This window comes from Thermobia domestica, chromosome 3 (genome assembly GCF_964235325.1).
Source record: "Thermobia domestica chromosome 3, izTheDome1.hap1.1, whole genome shotgun sequence".
Taxonomy (NCBI): Eukaryota; Metazoa; Arthropoda; class Insecta; order Zygentoma; family Lepismatidae; genus Thermobia; species Thermobia domestica.
This window is the reverse complement of record NC_137456.1, coordinates 128,547,121-128,562,929: the sequence shown is the minus strand read 5'-3', so window position 1 is coordinate 128,562,929 and position 15,809 is coordinate 128,547,121. Positions and strand designations below refer to the sequence as shown.

Below are 15,809 nucleotides of genomic sequence, written 5' to 3'. Positions count from 1 at the left end.
ATCTTAAACATGTTTATGGGATTCAAGTCAGGACTCTGTGCAGGCCAGTCCATTACAGGGATGTTATGATCGTGTAACCACTCCACCACAGGCCGTGCAGTATGAACAGGTGCTCGACCGTGTTGAAAGATGCAGTCGCCATCTCCGAATTGCTCTTCAACAGTGGGAAGTAAGAAGGTGCTTAAAACATCAATGTAGGCCTGCGCTGTAAGAGTGCCACGCAAAACAACAAGGGGTGCAAGCCCTCTCCAAGAAAAACACGACCACACCATAACACCAACACCTCCGAATTTTACTGTTGACACTACACACGCTGACAGATGACGTTTACCGGGCATTCGCCATATCCAAACCCTGCCATCGGATCGCCACATTGTCTACCGTGATTCGTCACTCCACACAACGTTTTCCCACTGTTCAATCGTCCAATGTTTACGCTCCTTACACCAAGCGAGACGTCGTTTGGCATTTACCTGCGTGATGTGTGGCTTATGAGCAGCCGCTCGACCATGAAATCCAAGTTTTCTCACTTCACGCCTAACTTGGAGTGGATCCTATTGCAGTTTGGAATTCCTGTGTGATGATCTGGATAGATGTCTGTCCATTACACTTTATGACCCTATTCAACTGTCGGCGGTCTCTGTCAGTCAACAGACGAGGTCCGTCTGTACGCTTTTGTGCTGCACGTGTCCCTTCACGTTTCCACTTCACTATCACATCAGACACAGTGAACCTAGGGATGTTTAGGAGTGTGGAAATCTCGCGTACAGACTTCTGACACAAGTGACGCCCAATCACCTGACCACGTTCGAAGTCCGTGACTTCCGCGGAGCGCCCCATTCTGCTTTCTCACGATGTCTAATGACTACGGAGGTCGCTGATAATGAGTACCTGGCAGTAGGTGGCAGCACAATGCACCTAATATGAAAAAGGTATGTTTTGGGAGAGAGAGAGAGAGAGAGAGAGAGAGAGAGAGAGAGAAAGAGAAAGAGATAATCAGTGAAATCTCTCTAAGATCCTAAAGTCTTCAATTATAATCGATCATCTAGATGAGTTGTCTTCTTGAAGGGTTCAGTAATTTAACAAGGATTCTCAAATCAGGGATTAAAGTTCAAATAAAGGAATGGGGTTCTATAAAATTACAGTTTTGCATCCGGAATCCGAACGCTCCAGAACTTGTAAACGGAACGAAAAATTCGAACAAATTACCATATTGACCTGAATATAAGCGCTGATTTTTATTCAAATTTTCAATTGTAACAAATAGAAGCGTGTTGTATTCCCGACCTTATGAAAGTTGACCTTTTGTCATTGCTGTCAAAAATGCGCTGATTTCTTATTTTGAAGTAATGTAATAATTGCGTTGTAAAAACTGGTCGCAGTGTAGACACCATAATGTTATTCAACAAAGCATTGTCCAAACTGTCGGTATGCTTGATAACGTACTCTTTTGATTTTAAGATTGTGTTTGTTTGAACTGAATCTATTGTCGTCAATTTGAATGATCATGCAAAGAAGAAAACATCGTCAAGTCTAAGATAGAATAAAATATGTACGCTCCTATTATATCTCCCTGAAGCTGCCAGTAAACGATTACGGTATTTTCATTTCTCCCTCCAGCTTACATTCTGACATCACTTTTTTTCTTTTTCTTTTCAGCTCCTTCAAATTTTAGGGTTCAGCTTATATTTGGGCTCTACGTCCAGAATCCGAACGTCCAACACGCTTTTTTCTTTTCCGTGTGTGTTTGTGCTTACGTTTCCTCACCGCTCGTGCCACCTATACGCTTTCAGTTCGTTGTCGGAATCTGCAAGCACTTAGTTTGATTTTTGCTTTTACTTTTATGCTTTTATGTCTATGCATAGCTAATATTAAAAATGCCTTTAAAAATTTTGTCTAAAAATCCAATGTAATTATTGTTAAAATCATTTTAAAATTTCTATTTCGTGTGGTCCGGGAACGGATTAATGCAGTTTGTTACCGTTATTTTGAAGACAAAATTCGTGGTCCATCCAGTTACTCCAGCAGCTTAGACCATTAACATTACTAGGATGCTATTTGCTAACATCACAAATATCTTATCCAGGACCGAATTTACTACTAGGTCTGGGGCTAGGTGTGCAACATTCTTAGGGGCCACATTGGACGAAAACTTAATAAGCAAGACGAAAATAAATTGCAAAATGTCAATAATAATAATAATAATAACATGATTAAAGTAAACGCCCTCCAAGTAATAATTTCTTTAATAACGAGTTCTGCTGACTTTAATGCAATAAGTTTTTCTTTTCTTTTCTTCTTTTTTTCCTGTACTGTATTAAAATTTGTTACATCGAGTTGGGGGACGACAAATAGCTTTTGGCCTAGAGACGCAAAACATTAAATCCGGCCCTGGTCTTACTTGACGAAAAATAAGTATCTAGGAAAGTACAGAGGGTAAAAAATGATGCAAAAGTGTTTTTTGATAAAAATTGGTGGTTGCGGTCGGGGGAAGATGCATTGCCTTTGTGAAATTATTCGGGGAAAGATGCATTGCCTTTGTGGAACTATGTAAAATAATTCCGTTTCACTAAAAGTCGGTCGTGATGAAAGGTCGGCTTAAAGAAATAGTCCTTCAGAGGGTTTCTCTCTCTCTCTCTTTCTCTCGAGATTTATTTACATGTACATCTTTGGTGTTAATAGGTCTCTATTATCATTAAACAATTAGGTTGATTTAATTTAGAATCACAGCCGCGAGCCCTGATCTAGAAAGCCAACAATGTTAATGATGAGAATATGTTGATCATCGTCAAGTATAAATAAATTTATTCATTATTTTATGATTAGTTTAGAGATGTATGCGGACATGCACATATGGATTTGGATTTTTGTACAGAGTGATTCTTTTAAAACTCACGGATTTCATTTGGGTCTAGAATTTCTAACTGAGGTCCAATTTTCATGCGATTTGTGGCAAATGATCAAGTAAGGATGGGAGATTTATGGGATTATGTTTACTGGTTTAAATTCATCCGTGGTAATATCGGCCACGTCTCAAGAAAAACAGTAAATATTCTCCAGTGTACCTTGCAATGAGAATGAGGGTTTGGATTTTTGAAGCGAAATTGCAGAATACAAATTAAGTGTTAGTGGTAACACCCAAAAATCCCATGTTGAATAGCTACAGCCGATTTTTTGTGACAAACAACGGATAGATTTCTTGGACGACCTAGGGAGTCGATAAATGACATTTTCCACAAGAGCTGCCTACAGGGTCCGATGCTTCCCTGTCTCACTCAGAAGCGATCCTATTTCTTCCAGTTTATTCACTAGCGACCATAGGTATATTATGTTGCTATCTGGGGCAGAACGTGAGGCAAATTTGTTTCTAAATGACCTTCGCGAAGCAACAACAGATTCCTTTTACCAAACACTTTTAATGATAAACTCGTGTTGCTTCAAAGAGTATTCTCACTGTGTCCTGATTATACTCACACATTAGCACAGAATTGTACAGCGCAATTCCCAATACAACGGCTCAGTTTCCTATTTCTTATTCTTATTGACCTTGGCGAGGTTTCTGTGTACAAAGAAAACTCAAATCTTCACACCGCATCGCACTTGATTCCAATTGTAAGGTGCACTGGCGAATATTTGCAGTTTTTCTTGAGGCGTGGCCGATATTACCCCGGATGAATTTAAATCAGTAAACATGGTCCCATAAATCTCCCATCCTTTCTTGATTACTTGCCATAAACCGCATGAAAATCGGACTTCTGTTAGAAATTCTAGACGCAAATGAAATCCGTGAGTTTAAAAAAAATCACTCTGTATAACAAATTTTGTTAACTAGCTCGTCACTCTTCAGTCTTACCTAAACATAGGAATATGCTATCTCCTTTAGAGTTCCTCGTGGCTATGCAGTAATTGTACGTGTCTTTGGCGCGAGAGACCCGAGTTCGATTCATGTTGGGAGCTCATGCGGTTTGAATCCTATATTAAGCTGTAGGTCTGCGTCTCATATAGCCTCGCTGCTGAAAGGAATGCTAAATTGCAATCCAAACAACCAACAATATGTCCTTTGTGATTATATGATTAGCGTACGCGGCATGGCATGGTGAACCCGAGTTCGGTTCGCAGTGGAAGCTCATGTTGTTCAGGTCTTTGATCCAAATACAGCCTCAGTGCTAAAATGGACTTCAGACTCCAAAACAACCAACGAACTAACAATGTAGAAATAAATAAAAGATTTCTCGTTATGTAAATTATGTGAGGTAACTTGTTTCCTTAGAACTTGTCATTATTATAGCGTGTTTTGTCTATGTAATTTTAAAAGTGTGCTCTGTGTTCTGTACCCTGAAGCTTAAGTTTTTGGTTCGACTTTTCTTAGAGAAAAATTCCTTGTCTTTCACGCAAGAAAAAACTTAACGGACCATTGGTTTGGAGGATATACAAAAGACAGTTCCCCTGCTTTTCGCTCGAGAGACGTATTATTGCGTATTCCCCTGAGTAACGAAGATTGCGTGACGGGTCTTCGCTAATAAAATGCTCATTTAATGATGTGATTGTCAATTTCCCTTTCGTTCCCTCAGCACCTATTCATTCCATCAAATACCAACACTAGTCTAGATCCCCTTCTAGAGAGCATTTCCTACCTCATTCATAAGAGAAAATGAGATAGTGCTTGTGTTTTCGCTAGTTTAAAAGATGATAGCTTCTGTGTGTTACAGTACTCATGAGTACGAATCAAATTATTAAAAAAAAAAAAAAAAAAAAAAAACCGAAGCAGTATGCAATATTGTGCATATTTGTTTATCAGAATTGTATTCTAATCGAAGTTTTCCATAGATTTTTCTTGATCATTAGGCGAGCGTCGAAATAATACCTTAATATAGGCTCTACTTGATTTTTGTCATCACTCTTCCTCTGAAACATGTAGCTACTTTTATATTGCATTTCTAAAACTTGCGGTATGGAAACTCCTTGAAACCATAATAATCCAAACTTCCTGGGGTTATGCAAGGGCACCGATCCTGGGGGGCGAGGGGGCCGGGCCCCCCAAAGCTCATGTGGGTTCTCTCATTGTATTTGTAAATTTACAATATTTGGCATAATTTGAATGCAATTTGTCTTAATATCCTCATGTTTTCTGCATCTGAATGCCCCCCACCCCACCCCAAATTTACAGAGAAATCTGCGCCCTTGGGGTTATGGCCCATTAAGTGTTATGGCTAGTTATTTAGCTCTTTGCTCGGTGATGGTTGTCAACATATTGGCTCATTTCACAGCAATTCTGGCTTTCTAGACGAGAGTTCGTTGCATCCTAATTCATGTATTTCCACAATTTTTCTCACGATGGGTTGGGTTAACTACTGTAGCATTACCGGAAATTGAAGCCGGGACCATGTGCATTAAAGCCGCAACGCTTGACCACAAAGGATTAGATATGTACATTAATACAATATAAACTATATATAAAATACTTTTGTTAATTTGCCTATTGAATAAAATAAAACTTAAAAAAAATAGACATGGATAGTAAATCCAAGAACCTCTCGGGGTTTCATGATATCATTGGCACATTCTATTCAATATCGTTCTTTTCACCACAAAGATTACGTACATATAGGATTTTTGTCCAGAAACAAACAGGAGGGAAAGAAGACGACTGAATGGTTTATGCAGTAAGCAGATAAATTGTAAAGGATAGCATTTCATCCTTTTGTCTTAAATAGAGAAGTCGTCAGCGTAATGCAAATCTGCAATACCCAGGAAGTATGTGATGACGTTTTACTTATCAAAGGTCGAAAAAAAGCTCATTCTGTGCTTGTATTGACAACTGCACTCAGCGAAGATGAAGAGATGTGTGCAGTAAATTGACATTGCAATAAAGCAAAGTCCACCTACGTCCTGCTGCTTTTTAGCTGTCTTTACACAGACATTGATTTGTTGTTCATTGTCAAGATGTCGCTATTAAGTCTTTTGAACATGAACAGCATTTACATCGCGGCAAGTACAATGACATGTTACTAACAAATAAGAATGGCTTTCATAATCTTTCTTGTGTCAAGAATTGCTTAAGTTATCTTTACAAATGGAATGTAGCGCATAATGTGGACATTAGAGTAATAGACAACACATTTAAAGAGCATAAGACTACTTTATCCAAATCATAATGACTAGAAGACTCAATTAACATTCGCAACAGGCCCGCAACCGACCACAGAGGTTTGGGGGGGGGCATGGATATGTTAGAGTGGGGCCAAGTGATTAAAAATTCTCTTACACATATCTAAATTGTGTTTTTTGTGTTGAGGTCTGGAGGGGCCACGAAAAGTTTAGGGGGACCAGGCACCCCTCTGGTTGTGGGCCTGATTCACAAGCTGGTTTACTTTTTTTTATATATATATATATAAAAAAAAAGTCTCCTTGTAGATCATTTGTATAGGATCCAGGTAGCTAACAAAGTAAAGAGTATTTATTTGATGCTTTCATTTTATTCATTAAAAAAAAAAAAATACGTAATATTACTGTACAATCAAAATATAATAGTAAGCGAATTAAATTAGGAAATTAACGCAGCCCAACGCTATAAACAGGTAGATACATCTGTATGATTAAGTTAAACGTTAAGGCATTTTTCTTTTACCGTTTTGGAATGTTATTTAGCAAAATTATGATTGTCTACCTATTTTTTCAATATTTTCAAGGTTCAAGTACTAAAACACAAGTTGATTAATTTTGACATTTTTTGCAGAAGTGGAAATAAACAGGTCAATCAGTAACTTGAGGCTTCGGATGACTTAGACTTTTTCTTCTTCTGAAGTTAAGGTTTATTTAGTAACACCCAAACCACTTAATAATTTTACAGCAGATAACGTACGTATAGTGTGCACTTTGTGTGCACGAGAAGGGTGAAAGAATATCTTTTGCTAGGAAGACAAATTCGGTAAAGAACAGTTTCTCGCCGCAGTGTTACCAAGTTTTTTTTTTCTTTTGAAGGAATATTCATATCATGATCAATTTGTGTAATTAAATATGTAAGCACTTTATTCGTAGCTTGCGAATAACCAGACAGAAATCAAAAAGTTTACAAAGAGAACCAAAGGATAACGTTGGTTTGGAAATTGAACTTGCAATAAAATGTTACAGTGAACCTTTAAAATAGCTTTCACGATGAAGAGATTCATGAACACGTAGCCTTCTGTCGTTCATCCGTGAATGCAGATGATTGATGATAATGAATATATAATTAACTGTGAGATTCTTGTATATTGCACAGTATTATTTAAGTTATTTCCTAAACTCTTAATAAGCTCTCAAACGAGGTTGAGAGCCAAAGAAATATCGTGTGACTCACATTTGTAGTCTTTGCAAGGCGTGAAGGACGTGTTGTTTGTCTAAATTAATTTTAATTAATTACACCGTTGTAATTAGTAATTTATGGGTTCTTCGTTGGATGTCTTTCATCATAGAAACCTTGCAGGAAAACATACCAGGAGTTTATGTTGAATCCAAGTTTGTTTGAGATTTCATCATAGTTTCGAACGGCGGCGTATGCAGAAATTCGTCAAGGAGGAGGTTCAAGCTCCCAAGTTCTTTTAATTTCAGGTATTTGCATACGTATCTTAATATGGTAAATATTTATTAATAGGTTCTATGTTGCTCCAGAGATTAAAATCCCGAATCCCTCCTTCCGTGGTGGGGCTCAGTGGTAGAGCGCTTACCTCTGGTCAAAGGTGCCCACTTTTGACTAACCTTGGGGCCGCGGTGGCTCAATGGTAGAGCGTTCACCTCTGGTGCATGGGGTCTCGGGTTCAAACCCTGCTCCCGCCAAGTGAACTTTGTGGTGGACAAACACCGTGTACGTGGGTTTTCTCGGGGTTCTCCCACTTTCTTCATTCCACCATTTCATTCATTTCTCATAATCACCATCTCCTTTAGCCTAACAGGCATAACCGTGGGACGTAAAACTCAAAGATTTCATTTCATTTTTTTTGACTAACCTTACTCAAACTCACGCTCACAATTTCTTTTCAACCTCACGCTCACTCGACCTCACATTCATCATCTCGACATCACGCTTACTCGACCTCAAGCTCACTTCGTGAGGGTGAGGTCGAGTGAGCGTGAGTGCCTACGTCATGAGTTCGGGCACCTTTGCCTCTGGTGCGTGGAGACCCTGGTTCGATCCCGGCCAAGTAAGTCTGTAGTGGACAACATCGTGTTCATGGGTTTTCTCGGGTTACTCTCGTTTTCTCCCACTTTCTTATTCCACCAGTTTTTCCATCATCATCCGTCTCCCTTAGCCTAAAGAGCATAATCGTGGGGCGTTAAACTGAAATACTTTACGTATTTTTCCATGTCTCCGGGCAGTAACACGTCTTCTGCCGCCTCTAGTAAACAAAACCTGCACACTTAAAGACGAAGGATGGAGGTCTTCTACTCGGCAGTTGCTTTTCTGAAATGACAGAAAATGTGGACATTAGAACAAAACGGCACATAATTTTGGTGTGCACCTCGTATTACCGTTTTTTTCTATGGTCATCAACTTGAAACCGGAAACTTGATTTCATCCACTTCCAGTTTAAATAGATAGTTAACGAAAATAGAATCTATTCTTCGGATGCTGAATCTATTCTAAAAAACTGCTTCTGTCGGCAGACTTACACAGTCGTTCTACATGTATAAGACTTCTCATACTTATGGATAGTTTGGAAATTTAAAAGCGTTAACGAAAGAAAGTCATGAAACTTTCTCTCAAATAGTTAAAGAAGTATAAATTAGAGAAATTACATATAAAAATATAAATATACTCACACTAAGAGCTTCACATACAGCATTTAGAAATACTCACTTCTTACAATTCTCTATTAGAACAATAATATGATAGTGCGTTCTTGAATTTTGGAAGATGCGACGGGTGAATGACCGTTGTTTACATATAGGCAAATTTGGGAATGCATCTTTCTAAAATGTAATTTAATAATTGTGGGTAACTCATTTATTTAGAAATTACTGTAAATTATATGTTAATTGGAACAATTTGCACGTATTGTTTCACTCGAAATGCCAATTAAGGCGGAGTTTATAGAGACACACATAAACATGCAGTCATAAAACAGCATTATATCTTAACATGTTTAGTATTGTTGTTTTTTCATATAACTCCCAGCGTATGAGAAAATAACACTTTAAAAAAATAACAGATATAGTAATCGTACGGCATGCAGAAATCTTTAATCCGCACTTCCCCTCTACTCTCCTTCACATATAGAACAGAAAGTGAGTTTAAAACAAAGAAGAAGAAGTATATTGTAATATACGGCATTGGATATGGGAAAATGCACACAGGAATTTTCTGTTCAATGTAATGATCACGCAATAGATTTGTTTCCAAACTTCCGTGTCTTTTCATGTTTGTAATGTGAGCATTTGTAACGCTTAGTGTCTTACAAAGAAAGGAGTGCAAATTTGTTCGTCAAGTTGATGAATGAATGAATGTATAATATTTAGTTTTAATACACTTTATTTATTTATTTATTTCAAAACAGCATTAATCGACCGAAGAGGTTCTTAAATCACACGTAGATACGGACCTAAGTTTAGTGTCACAGACAGATGATTACCTCTTTTTCTTCTAACAAGAAGGTAGTTCGTAAATGATTTCGCTTCATCTGGAGCATAGTTATCTTCTCGAATTAGCGCTCGGTGGCTCAGTGGTAGAGCGCTTACCTTTGGCACGTGGGGTCCTTGATTTGTTCCCCAGCCAAGTAAGTTTGTGGTGGACATCATAATATCTGTGAGTTTCCTCGGGGCACTCCCGTTTTCTTCCACACTCTTATTCCACGGATTCTTCTATCATCATTCATTTGCTTTAATAATTCATCTCCCTTACTCTAAATGGCATAATCATGGGACATTAAACTGAAATATTTAATTTCTTTTTCTCGACTGCTTTTTAAAAAGTTTATATAAAGAAGTACCTTTCCATTTCCTTAAAAGATTAACAGGTAAATAAAACACTCATAAGTTATGACATTTTCCGAAATGGCTAGAACCTTTCTATTTGAAGTATGCTCTGCTGGCGCTACGGTCGATGTGTGTTTTCCCGTACCTCCCTCGAAAGAGGAGGGACAAGTTGCTTTGGCCGAGATCCTTGAGTAGTTGGATCTGGACAGGGTTGTAACATTGAAACATTCCGAATTATTTCACGGTATTCGCTGTACATTGTCTTGTTAGCCATTTTAAGCAACCTACGATCTTCACTCGCCAAGACCAAACGACTGAATGACAAATTGGCAACACAGCCGAGGCAATTTACTTCTTTCCTCAAAGCAAAGGGAAGGTTTCGTCCATAAGAGGGCAGTGGGAGTGGGGTTGAAGTATTTTTCACATGTTTTTCGAGGGCACACTTGAAATACAAAGGCTCTAGATATGTGGAAAAGCCTGGCACATGCCGACCTGCGACATCTAGACGTAAGGGATAGATGCTCTGAAACCGATACGAAGTTGAAGCAACGCAGGATGGACATTCTATGTGGGCTTTACCCGTCTACGTTACTCGTGCTGCTATTACTGACGATAGAACTATTTAGCGCAGCAGAGGTTAGTCCGAACATTTATACAGGTTCCCTATGGTGTGGCTCAGACCTTCCAACATTACCTGTGGTAAAACATCTCATTCCTGTTCAAGCACTTTCGGAGGTTGACAATACACTGAGCTGGTGAAGTTAAGAGTTTACCACACTGCGCTAAGAGGTCTTAAACATGCTCAATAAGATAGAAGTCTTGATGTAATAATTTCACACGTACAGCATCTTGTTCCCGAAATGGCTAGATATGTGCAAAAGCGTGGCATATGCAGGTCTACGATATCTAGATATAAGAGAGATTCTCTGAAACCGATACGAAGTTGAAGCAACAAGGATGAACATTCTATAATAATCTCTATTCGGCTGCATTACACGTGCTACTATTAGTGATACTAGAACCATTTAATGCAGCAGAGGTTAGCTCGAACATCGAGTGAGCCCGATCAGGTTGAGCATCAACGTCGATCAGATGGATCATAATTTAAAATACGAATTCGTATTGCATTATATAAAATTCAAAAGCAAAACAGAATTATATACATTTATCATTGCAAAATATTAAATAAACTTATAGAACAGGAGGTTTGCTATTAATGAGAAAAGGCACTGCTATATTTTTTTGGAAAATGAGTTTAGTTTAAATTCGCTAAAATGAATAAATGCTGTAGTTCTTTGAGATTCTGGTAATAATCATAATGTGCTCACAGTGTAGAAAAAAATGATAGTTTTTTTCGTTACAGAATGTCAAAATGTGGTTGTGGGTCTATGCATTTTAACAGTCCATTTAAAAAAGCATATTTGCTTTGTGCCCACTGGGAATTTAAAATTCAAAATCTCTACATCTACAGCACGTATTAATTTTAGCAAGTTTGACCTAACTCCTAAGAAAGGTGTAGAGAAATTTAGAGCTGTGATTTGTTATTCTCCTTAAACTAACTGGTTTGGGTTTCTTCATAATAATCTGTGGTAACTTATTATAAAATTTAATATTTATGTTAATATCTGGGTTTTACCGTGCACACGTTTTACAGTAGAAGAAAGTTATCTATTAAACATTTCGTGTAATAATGAAACTCTTAACATTACACTGTGATCATTTTACTTTCATATGTATATTAAAGTTAAAATTCCAAAGAATAAACACTAACGTTATTTTAAAATCACAGAGAGTGAATAAATTCACACACATTGGAAGTAGATTGACTATTATGAATGTCTATAAATTATTCTCCTCTATCGATCCAATGATTGAAATGGATCATTTACGTGAAATATGAACATATCCATAACAGAAGGAAAAAAAGTTAATGGCTAAACTACTTTATAATACATTGAGCTATTCACTGGCACACTTTTTTTCTTTTGTTTTTCTAACATGTGATTAAATGAATAGAACTTTGACATGAATTACGTACGTTCATTCATATGGAGAAAGAAAGAGAAAAAAAAATGTTCCTGCAACAGACACATTCTGCTTACCAGCTGTATATTTATCTAATAATTCATTAACTTTGATAATTTGCAAACAAGTTACCAGAAGCCATTTTGTATTGGTAATTAATATATATATATATATATATATATATATATATATATATATATATATATAAACTAATTTACATCCTATATTTAAAATTATCGATACTATAAATAAATTTAGAATGGAATTCTGAAGGGTATATAACGTAAAAAAGGATACAATATACCTTTAACTCAGTGAACATTTTATTACAATCAAGATATTATGTTACCCAAAAACAATCACTAATTAAATGTTCATACCAATTAAAATACTAAATTATTAACTAGTGTAGAGATATTTTTATATACAACTTGTCATATTGAACAATTAAAGAGGCATTGTGTGTCTGGAAATTGATCCTACCCGAATGATTGGTCATTTTTACAAACTTTTGAAAACTGAACAATTGAGTGATGACAATGAAAACCTCAATAAAACCGAGTCAGATTAAATTATAACTGAGAGCCTTGACACCTTATGTGTTTCTCTGGAACCGATCTGATTTCAAAAACATTAAACTCTCTATTTCATATTTTCAATTGTACAAAACCACACCATCACTGTACAGGGTGAACCTGAAAGATGTGCACAAACTCCGGGAGGTGATTGGTGGCATCAAAAGAAGACAAAAAGACCTCTTACATGTTGTTGAATTCCACGTCATGTACAACTGACAGGGGTGCCAACTTGGAATTGGTAATCTAAGTGATTTTAGCTCTGTTTTTGTAGTACTTTATCAAATTGAACTTTTATTACGTTTATGCTTGAACTTTAGTTTTTAGTATGAAAGGTCAATAGAATTTTAAAATTTCAATATAAAGAACAATACATTAGTAATTAGAAGGGATTGAATTAAAACCCTGATCCTCGTATAATTTTTAAAATGATTTTAAAATGCATTTCATTGAGGTGCTCTGTTATTCATTGACCAGCCAGAACATTATGCAGTAGTAACATATGTGTGTTCAAAAAAGAAAAAATCTGCATTTTAGCCATAATAGAGAAAAGAAATAAATAGTATTATTGCTTAATTTGTCACTCAGAGTGGAATCACATACTGTTTGAAGAAAAATTTAAGGAACAACCAGATTTGGAAAACCAAGAACGGAATGTCTGAATAATATCAGGAGTGGTGATGGGGGAGGATGATATAAACATTTCAAATAAGTTGAGTTTAACGTCCCTTTCAGCAGCGAGGCTATATGAGACGGGACCTACTGATTAACGTGGAATTTGAACCCATGAGCTCCCACGGGTAATCGAACCCTGGTCTCCTACAACATTTCAAATAAGTAGCATTAAATAGATAGAATATTGGATTCTTCCATATAACTGGACAAACCTTTGATTAGGGAGAAATGTCTTTCTACATAACAACTAGTCAAACAATCCAATTTTTCTAATGATATAAACTGTTCGTTTGAAAGGAATTATCATTTCATCGGTAACTATGTGGCAAACAAAATATGACTCCTTAAAACTTAATAACCGTAAATAACAATTAACTATTGTGCACGCAGGGAAATATGTCATAGAAAACCATCACCTGGATATAACCGAATAGTTGTAGATTTCTATACGTAGTTACTAGCATTCCGAACTTATTGTTTAGAAACAAATCTATGCCATACAATTACCAAAGTATGAAATAAGTTGGTTTCCTCATGTTATTATTTACTCACTAGTTTTAATGCATAATTATAATCTACCCAATTTCTATAGAATTTTGGTGTAGCTGCTGCTTAAAATGCATTGAGAATCTTCTTCCTCTTACTTAACCTTCGGGTAAAAGTGAATAACTGGTATGTCACACGCAGACAGACGCATGTTAATGCGTATGTAAAGAAAGAAATCTAAAAAAGAAGATAATTTTGACTAAAGAAGAAACGGTACATGCAACAGAATAGTCGGCAGATGTCACTATTTAAAAAAGTCAACGTTAAAAGTCTTGGCCGCGAGTATGAAGCCGGAGGTAAGTTCGAGTTGAAAGTTGCGTCACCATCACTTACTCTGTTGTGTTGTGTGGCTGAAAAGATTGCGGAAGAAGGTGGTAGGGCATTGACTGTCGCTTCTTTAATTGCCTCCGCGTGTCTAAACATACCATCTCATGGATTCAAGTTTTCCGTCATTCACGCGTTTGTCACGAAAGCAAAAGTAATTTTTTTTCGTTCTCTCTTTATTTTTCCAGTGAAGCAAAGACTATTTTTATGAGTATATTTGTGTAAACACAAACAGTTTACCTTTTTCTGCAATCATTTTCTCGGTCATCTCTTCGCTGTAGGGGTAGGCGAAGCCAGAAGAAATTGTTAAACTAGCAACGAAAGAACACGAAAATCTTTGTTTCGTTTTACCGGTGTGGTTAACAAGTACCTCTTAACGAACATTAGCCACTTATTTTGGTTTCGCAAAACAAACACAATCACTATACCTAAAACGCTCCCAGACGTTCCGATTTAGCTGGAACAGTCTCGGCTTTACATAATCTGTCCCTTCCAAAATTGTTTAAAGCTCCAAATGTCCAGAGACTCGGTATCGATTCCCCGTGCGAGCGCTCATGATGTTCAGATTCCACGTTAAGCTGTAATTCCACGTCTCACATAGCCTCGACGCTGAAAGAAACGCTAACTTCAAATCAATCAATCACCCAAATGTTCTGACTTTTCTGCAAAACATAAGTTAATATCATTCGTGCGATATTTAAAAAAAATACTGCTTTTATTAGTCATCGAGTCAACTAATAGGAATATCTACTCTTTTATTAGTCATCGACAATCAACTAAGGAATAATCTGCTTTTTTATTAGTCATCGATACTCAACTGACAGGAATAATCTGCTCTTTTATTAGTCATTGATATTCAACTGACAGAAATAATCTATTATTTTATAAGTCATTGATAGTCAACTGATAGAAATATAATATAATCATTTATTAGTCATCGATACTCAACTGACAGGAATAATCTACTCTTTTATTAGTCATCGATACTCATCTAACAGGAATAATCTATTGTCTATCACTCACTTTTGATGACTGTTGACCTGTTATTAAATTAATTCTGATATTTCAGGAGAAAACAACTGCATGAATACTGTATAACTATACTGCAATTTTTCACAGTATGTTCCAGTTTTTTAAGTCTGAAAATCTGGAAGCCCTAAATATAGCTGAAATGACGCTAGATTTACAAAACAATAAATTTTCCTATTATTATATTTTGAACATATGGAACGTAATAGATTGAACTAATATTGCTCTGATTTTCACTAAGGAGGGGTAAAGTTTCAGAATATTTTAGGAAGAAATGAACTGACACCGGCGTCCTGTATAATATTTAAAATTCTCTAGTACCTCTACACAGCATAGTTAGATTGTATTATGTGTCCAATAGCTCTCCCAATTAGTTAATTTGGAATACTGATAGATGAATAAATCATGCCATACATATAGATAATTTATAACAGTTTCTTTTTGTATGTAATAAAATACTGCAGTAATTAATGCCAATTAGACGCGATCAATGCTTTTACAATAGGATCAAACCTCTTTTGTACATTTTTTAAAGAGTGCAGTTCTTCCTTCTGCTATCAATAAAGTAATTTGTTGATTACTCAGTATTGTCTCAAGTTGAATATTGTATCATGGTCTCACCACCAGTCGAACTTAGATCTACGACATCTACAAGATTGGTTTATTACTGAGGGAAATTATATG

At 36.5% G+C, this 15,809-nt stretch overlaps 1 protein-coding gene across 9 annotated transcripts in view; it reads left to right on the top strand.

Moving 5' to 3' along the window:
* Positions 1-15,809, top strand: part of Prosap (SH3 and multiple ankyrin repeat domains prosap) — a 474,641-nt gene that overhangs the window by 405,713 nt on the left and 53,119 nt on the right. The window lies entirely within an intron of this gene.